We start from the raw sequence: 8,693 nt of genomic DNA on the forward strand, positions 1-8,693 counted from the left end.
TTACAACACTGGGTAAATAGTATCACCTGGGTCCTACCAGTATGAGAAGCTGGGTGCCTGTACACACCATTAAATCCCATTAAATTAAACAGTTTTATACAATTTAAACTTCTTTATTTTGGAGTGTCGCATCTGTGTTTACACATACTAGGTTCTCAAATGAATTAAGCCAGGTCCCTGGCTGGTGCTGCAGGAGAACGGGACAGTCCAGCACTGACCCCCCCCCTTCCCCCCCCCACCAGCCCTGCCATGCAGCTGTGGAAGTGGGGAGCTGGCAAACCACACAAGGAAGAAAAAAGCAGAAGCAATTCCAAAGCCAAAGCAATTTGAAGGTGTGAACTACAAAAAAGTTTGTGATGCCATCTGGTGGACAAAGAGGATCATTACACATCTTTGAGTGCTTTTGTGTTTGCACATAACGAATCCATGAACACGATGCTTTAATTCCCAGCAAGCCAAACTAAACTAGATCTGAGGAGTTTTAATTTCATGCGTCAGAAAGATTTTTAAAGCATCCGGAAAACCCGCTGGTGCAAACAGTCATGCTGTTGCAGTGCAAGAAAAGGCAAAAAGCGTGGCATATACAAAGGCCCGCTGGAGCCAGAAAATACAGAGTTCCCAATTTCTAGAGATGATGAACTGCATTTACACCTACTGCTTAGCATAGGAAGCTCAGCAACTCTGAAAATATGGCCTTGTATACCTTGTCCTACATCACCAACAGCTCCAGAGATGATGGATTTCCTAAGCCACCATGGAAACTTTGCTCAAAAAACCCTCTTTTCCCAAAATGGGTGGTTGCAGCATAACTGCTGGAATCTGGGCACTAGTCTCTTACTGAGGGGGCATTAGATAAAACCAGGATGGCTGGAGATGAGTCATTCTGGTTTGGGCCCAGTCTCTCCTACCTTATGTTCTAACACATGCTCCTGGGGATCAACACTTCCCTGCCGAGACATCACAGAAATGGCCTCACACCTGGGAACAGACTGGAAATAGATTTATTTTGAATTGAATATTTTTCAGGTATACACATCAGTGAATCTTAAGCTTCATTTCTGCATCATGTTCACCAGAAAATAAGCCATGTAAATGAAGTAACTCTCTCCACGTGACTCCAGTCAACAGATCCCTGCCTCTCCTGGTTGCTTCACATGTAGATATAGGACTGTTCAGTTGAGTTTCATAAGTCTCCCATGTCCCAAGGAGCTAGAAGATAATGCTATGGACCTGGTAAGAGGGATGGGACTTGACAGAGAGGTCACAGTCACCTAATAAAAATGCTATTTGGTGATGGGATCTGAAATAACATCTGGCAGAAAAGACTCATTATGCAGAGAGAAGGTTTAACTCTTCCTTGGCTCATTTTTCATGGGGCAAAGCCCACTCTGCTCAGCACATCACACTCCAGTCCTGACAGAGGCACCAAAAAAGCTGGCAAATATGCACATTACCAAGGCAAAGCAGCCAAGTCTCATGCCATTGGCCCCATTGCACAGATCAGTCCGGCAGCAGGAAAGAAAAGGTTGACGTGTGGAAAGGGGGCACACGGAGGAACAGTTCTTCTCCAGGAAATACATGCTGGAGTTGAGGCCTACATCAGGGAAGAAAGAGGGGAGGGAATCAGCATTTAAATGTGCTTTAAAAGTTTCCTCAACCATTTTTCCTCCATCACATGGACTGGCCCTAAATGCCATTAGGTTCAGAAGACCATGGGGTTGTCTCTTTAGCCCAGGAGACACATTCAGTAGTTGCTGGTTAAAAGGCATCAGAGATTTGTGAAACTCCACCCAGTCATCCTGGACCCCAGTGCACTGGACCTCTAGTGGGATCCCAGTCTGTGACTGGTTGTAAGCACCCACTCCAGCAGTTTCACCTTAAGGTCATAATGGCAGGCATGGGCCATGGCCAGACTTGCCCCCTAAAGGGAAGGTCACAACCTCTCGGCCTGATGCTGATGTTAAAAAGCCAACTGGGTTAACTGGTGTAACAGGGTCATTCAGTAGCAGTGGATGTGGCTCTAGATTCACCCTTAATCTATATGCCTGTCCTTGTGAGGAGAGGCTGAGGGACCTGGGCTGATTGAGTCTGCAGAAGAGAAGACCAAGGAGGGATTTGATAGCAGCCTTCACCTCCCTGCAGGGGGGCTGCAAAGAGGATGGAGCTGGGCTGCTCTCAGTGGGGGCAGGTGTCAGAGCAAGGAGCAATGGGCTCAAGCTGCAACAAGGGCAGTTGAGGTTGGATATTAGGAAAAACTCTCTCACTAGAAAGGTGGTGAAACACTGGAACAGGTTACCCAGAAAGGTGGTGCAATCTCCATTCTTGGAGGTTTTTAAGACCCAGCTAGACAATGCTGTGGCTGGGATGATGTAGTTGGGGCTAGTCCTGCTTGGAGCAGGGGATTGGGCTAGATGTGACCTCTTGAGGTCCCTTCAACCCTCATTTTCTCTGTTTTTATGATCCGCAATGCACTCGGGGCAGAGCACTTGTACCCCCCTTTGATTCCTGCTCCACCTAAACTTTAAAACCAACTGCCTGGCAATGGCAGCAGCATTTCTAGCGAGGCCGTGCTGAGGGAATCCATTGACTTTGTAGCTCATTATCAACTACCTGATCCCTTCTACACTCTTCATTCCCCAGGTGTTAACGACCCTCTCTTCTTTTTAATGACCTTGATGCTCCACCAACCAGGCTAGCCTCTCTTCCCCAATTCTGCTCTCTGTGACCTGCTTCTGGTCATGAAGCTCCTATTTCACAGCCCTGCAGATTGCTTTTCACTCATTCCAATGAACTTACCTTTGTTTTTGCATGAATTTTAAACTGAATGCTACAGCCTTAGGCCTCTAGCATAGTCGTAAAGCTTCTCATTTCTTTTTAACAGGATAGAAATGTGTTGTTTTATCTGTGATAATGCACCTCACCCCCCTCTTCAAAATCCTAGATCCGCCCATAGACACAGTCCCCAAATCAAAGACATTGGCTGTGTCCCCGACCAGTTCCCTCCTTCTCATCGCCTTCAACCCGGGTGCGTGAGGGTCGTGAAGGTGGAGATGGCCAGTGCACTGAAAATCCCACACCCTGTACATCTATTAACTTTGGTGCAGATACAGAGTGAGAAGATAAAGACAACCCCTACCCCAACAAACTCTTAATTTAGCTCAGGGTCAACATCAACAGTTTAGATGAGATGCAGAATGGGTCTCGTGGAGTCCCAGTTTGAAATCCGCTACCCCCTAAGCACCACTCTGAGCGTGCAACTGAATCCGCCTAGGGCCAGGGTTTTGCCTGCACTCATCCTCCTCCAGGATCTGGCCTTAAGCACAAGGGATGCTGGGACTTACCGTTACTCAACGTTGTGCAGTAGAAATCAGTTTTGGAGCAGTTGGTTGGATTGCTACAGCTGCCATTTTTAGTGCTGCACACATGGCAACGCAGTGAGAAAGCTGTGGAAGGAAAATGCACGGCTCATCAGCTGGTTGCTGATATCCTGATGGCCTGAGAGGTCATCCCCTGTCTCACCTAATCAGCTGTCATTGGTACGTGCTCAGTAGCAGCCAGAAGTCTGCCAAGAGCTGCAATATCACAGCTGAGGATGGTACCCAGGCACTTCTCCAGCCCCAACAGGTTGTGTAACTCCAGCAAAAGCTATGGAACCAAACTGGTTTAGGCCCAGGAGTTTAAATGGGACGTACGAAGTGCATATAAGTGTATGGCACACAACAAAAAGAACGAGAAACCAGCAAAGTTTTAGGGATACGTGGGAAAGACTCGAATCAAAACTAAATTAGAGATGCAACAAGCAGATCATGGGCAAGAAGAAAGCTGCAAGGATGATTTGGGGTCTGGAAATCCAGGAGGCATAGGAAGATCAATCTATTTGCTTTAGCAAGAGAAGGGTAAGATATGACTTGATTTGCAGTCAGAGATAGTTAGTCGTGTTAGTCTAAAGTCATGAGCGTAGAGATGTACCTTATAGACGGTGACACTGCAAGGGGAGGAGAGTCCTGGCAGTCGATCTCTCTTGAATTTGGCAGAATACAGCAAAATGGGGTCAAGTGGATGGAAACTGAAACTCAGCTAGAAACACAGGCTAGACAGAAGATGAGGGTACAAGCTGCCTTGGAACGGAGGGGATCATCCATCAACCGGATGCTTTTTAAATAGGGTTGATGTCTTCCTAAAAGATCTGCTCGAACTCAAACACAAATCAAGAGCTCTGTGCCAAAGCTCCTGGGTGGAGATCTCTGGCTTGCGTTATACAGGACCTCAGACATGCAAGTCATAATGGTCCTTTCTGGCCTTACTCCCAACAGCTTGATGGGGGATTTTTTCAGTGCATTGATAGCCAAGCAAGCAACACAAAAAGCCAGTGTATTCTTTGTAAAGGTAGCCCAACAGTTTAAACCTGAAGACAAAGGAAGAGCAGTAGGTTGAAAGCATGGCAGATTGAGCATAGCCTGTATGTAGAGGAGCAGAGCGACTCCAAGCAGAGATCTCTCAAGCAAGTATGGAGCGGCAGCTGCCAGCATGCAAAGATAATGGGAAAAAGGAATCAGGACTTGTGGTAGAGGTGATATCTTTTATTAGACCAACTCGATTTTTGCAAAAAAAAAAAATTTTTTTTTAATCTTTAATTGCAAACTTTCACACACAAACACTCTTCTGCAGGGTTTGTGCCCAAAAGCTTGCAATTAATTTTTTTTTTCTTTGCAAAAATCTAGTTGGAATAAAAGATACCACCTCTACCATGAGTCCTGATTTGTTTTTTTTCCTCTAGACCAATACGGCTACAACTTGGATACCTGATAGATAATGAGAAAATTAACAGTATCCCCTTGGATTTTCACTTCCCTTTCCTTCCTTGATCCAGAGCCCTCGCAAGCCAGTGGGGGATCACTCTGATGACTTTCAGAGAATCAGACCCATCATTTGTAAATGCTGTAGGGGAAGTAGCATAAGACCACTGGATCACTGGGGGTGAGGGAAAGTGCCTTACCTCTCCCTGCCCACAGGACAGCAACCAGCAAAACGATCAAAAAAGCCTTCATCTCCTTCAGCGTCCCTCCACCGGCAGAGAAAAGGACAGGTTCTTCATTGGGGAGAGCAAAGTGCCTTTTCCCAGTGACACCAATGGTTTTAAAGACTTGATCTCAGTTGGCCTGGCCCAATGGGCAATGGCAGATGGCGTGACACATCCGCCCATGCAGTTAATTGCATCATGTATTTACTATTCCATTTACAATATTTGTTCTAAGTGTTTCTTCCTTGTTACAAGCAGCAGAGATGACAAAACACCATAAAATCTATTTTTATTTGCGTTTTATTCTAACAAAGTTCCTGCAAAACTGTGAGGTGCCTGCAGTTCAGCAAACTGATGTGGATACTCTTTCCGGCTTTGAAAACACCCTTGAAATCCCCTTTCAACTCGTGCTTCCCTGCCTTCCCAGCTTATGTAAAACTTTCTTTATAGAGCACTGCTGCTTTCACTCCACTATCAACACTGGTTTATGGCTTTGTTCCCTCCTAGTCTTTGCAACTCGAATCCTATTTCACAAGCCTCCCCTTCCCTTTCCATAGCTCCATGGGGGCTCGCGTGCGAGATGTGGGACCTAAAGCAGTCGTCTAGTGTGAGAGTGGGCTATTGATTGGGCTGCCAGGTCTAAACGAGGCTTAGCCCGTGGTCTTTACCATCCAAGTGCTACTTGGTGACCTTCCTAAAATAAGTTTGATGAGTCTCAGTCCTGTTCATAGAGCACTGCATTGGTGATATATTCATGCCTCTTCATTCGGAGTTAGCAAGGAAGGCCACGAACTAGCTAAGCATTTATCTGCAGCCAACAGCTTCTCCTTCCAGGTCACGATCAAGATAGTGCACATGAAAGCTGGCACCGTGTTGCCATTTCTACAGCATTTCTGTGACTAGACAGAGGCCTTCAGCTGCCTGGAGGAGCAAAGCAGTTCTCTGCTTTCACCCGTCTCCTTTTTTTGACCCCCTCACCTGTATCCAGATCTTCCTGTACCAATTAATTCCCAGTCTGTGTCTTATTGCAAATGTCATGCGTTGCAATTCAACTATTCTCAGTGTCGACCTGGACAGGACAGTGATAATGGGCTGAATTAACCAGGGGAAATGCTGGGCTGGGTATTAGGAAGGAGTTTCTAACTATGAAGGTGGTTAAAGTCCCAAAGAGATGACATAGGAAAGCTGTTGGATCTCTCTTATTGGAAGTTTTTAATGGCAGGTTGGATAAACACTTGGCTGAGATGGTTTAGACAGGGATGATCTGCCGGGAGCAGGGCGTTGGACTGGATGTGACCTCCTGAGAGCCCTGTTTTATAATTCTATGACATCTCAGCTTGAAACTTTATAAGAGCTTGTTTCACCTCTGTGACGTCTCTATCCACAAAGAACCAACATGGCTCTTACAGTCTGGATTAACATTTGTTTCTGATTAACATTTGTTTAAAAAAGACAAAGATAAAAGAGAACTGAATTTGCATTTGGGGGAAAGAGAGATAACACAGCATGCGAGACACCTTCCGTGACAGCTACCTTTATATTAACATACCACATGTGGTGTGTACACACGTACTAACTTTCTGACAGTTAAACCAGCTTAACTTTTATAAAGCGGACATAACCGTCAGAGCGTACACACGCATATGGAGCAGAGTTGGCTTAAATGCAGTGCACGATAACACACCTCTGAGGGTGTGTCTACACATGCATTTAAGTGCACCTAAACGTAATGAGCATTAGCTTAATGTGCATTAAGGGGGTTTAGGCAGGCGTTGACCCATGCAGGCATTAATGGTATGTGCACTGACTTGGGACTGAAGTTAGATTCTCTTTGTACCCTGCGTCAATTCAGGCAGACCCACTTAGTAAAGTTAGTCCCAAATCAGTCCACCCCCACAGCGTTAGTGCGCTTTAATGCATCTATGCATCCATTAATACGCTTTAACTATTCATGCCTAAATTTGATACCTGCATTTGCAGGTATCAAATTTAGGTACGAAAAGCTTAAATTCACCATGTTTAAAGCACATTAAGGGTGCACATGTGTAGACACATGCCTTAATGCACCTTAAATTTGGGCTAATGCTCCTTAAAGCAGCTTGTGTAGATGTGCCCTGAAGTGCATTATCTTGAGCCGCATTAGTTAAGCTGACTTAGCTCACAAGATGGCTACCACCATGGCAAGGAGATGTACATGTGTATCCTCGAATGCGGCTTAACTTAAGTTGACTTAGTTAAGTGGGCATAGTTAAGTCGCTTTATTTTAAGTTGGCTAAGTATGTGTATACGCTCCCATGGAGAGACACTGTGGTTTGAGATGTGTTGTATGAAGACAACAGACTCCTCACCTCTCTGCTAAGCACAACACTGACTCTCTTTGCACCCTACGTAAATTCAGGTAGACCACTTAGTACATAGCATGCAGAGAAAGAGCCAGCCTTCACTGAATACCGAGGAACAGTGGTTGACAATGTATTTGCATTTGCAAATCCTGCCTTTTTGCCTCTGAAAAACCATTTTAAGAGTTATGACCATCCAATCAGAAAACAGAATTATTCCATGTGTCTCTGTACCACTCAATCCAACTGCTCAAATGTTGGCTACTCCTCACTCCTGATAAACTACTTGTGGCTACATTACAGATCAAGAGCTACTGGCAGAAATCTTTTGGGAATGGGCTTCCCCCTAGGCAGAGCTGCCAGCACAAAGTCAAGGCACAATTTCTGTCCCATGTCAGCCCTATTTTTTTACGCAAAAGGCAATTAAAAGATCTTTTAATCAAAACAAGGCTTAAGGAAGACAGGGGGTTGTTAACCCAGACTTTGTTCTGGTGGGGAGTTCAGAATAGCTACTGCTATGCAATCAGACTGCCTAGAAATCTAGAAAAGTAGGGCTGGCGAGGCCCTCAGGAGGTCATCAGGTCCAACTTCATTCTCCAGGCAGGATCGACCCTGTCCGCAACAACCTAGGCAATATTTGGGGAAACCTCGGTGTTTTTTTCTTGCCTGATGTGAGAACAGAGAAAAAGGCAAAATTCATGAAGGATGTGTCCTCCTTCTGCATGACTGACATGCCACTAGAACCAGGAGCAATTCATCACCTCATATTCACTTCTCTTAAATTCTTCCATCAACCATATTTACACTGCACTCTTCGAGGAGGGAACTTTTTCAATCAAATTGCAGCTGCTGAATTGCACATTGTTGGTATGCTGTCCTCCACCCCATTTGCCAGCCTTTTCAGGATCTGTGGGGGGCTAGGTCATGAGCCATGTCATTTCTTAGGACAGTACATGTGTCTAGCATATATGGATGGCAGACTGGCTCTGGCCTGCACTGTATATGGGATCTATATGTTGCCCATAAAAATGTTTATTTACCTTAAGTCTCTTTCTGAAACAGTTACAAAGACCTGGAAGATGAGAAGCAGTGCACCCGCAGCAAGTTTGCAGATGGCACCAAGCTGGGGGGAGTAGTAAATATGCTGGGGGGTAGGGCTAGGATTCAGAAACACCTCAATAAATTAGAAGAATGGACCAAAAGAAATCTTCTGAAGTTCAACAAGGCTGCAACTGAACTCCAGCTAGCTTTGAGCATCAAGGACAATAAAAAGTCCTTTTTCAGATATGTGGGGAGCCGGAGGAAAAGCAGGGGCAACATTGGACCCCTTCTGA

The 8,693-nt window shown here is 45.4% G+C and overlaps 1 long non-coding RNA gene across 1 annotated transcript; it reads right to left on the bottom strand.

The window, feature by feature from the left end:
• Positions 1–233: 233 nt before the first annotated feature.
• On the bottom strand, positions 234–5,122 carry LOC112551489. Its single transcript, XR_003095788.1, has 3 exons — positions 4,997–5,122; positions 3,342–3,443; positions 234–1,594 (listed from the first exon to the last, which is right to left on the bottom strand). It is a non-coding gene; the product is annotated as an uncharacterized LOC112551489 (long non-coding RNA).
• Between the last annotated feature and the right edge of the window lie 3,571 nt (positions 5,123–8,693).

Source organism: Alligator sinensis, unplaced genomic scaffold (assembly GCF_000455745.1).
Source record: "Alligator sinensis unplaced genomic scaffold, ASM45574v1 scaffold1054_1, whole genome shotgun sequence".
Taxonomy (NCBI): Eukaryota; Metazoa; Chordata; order Crocodylia; family Alligatoridae; genus Alligator; species Alligator sinensis.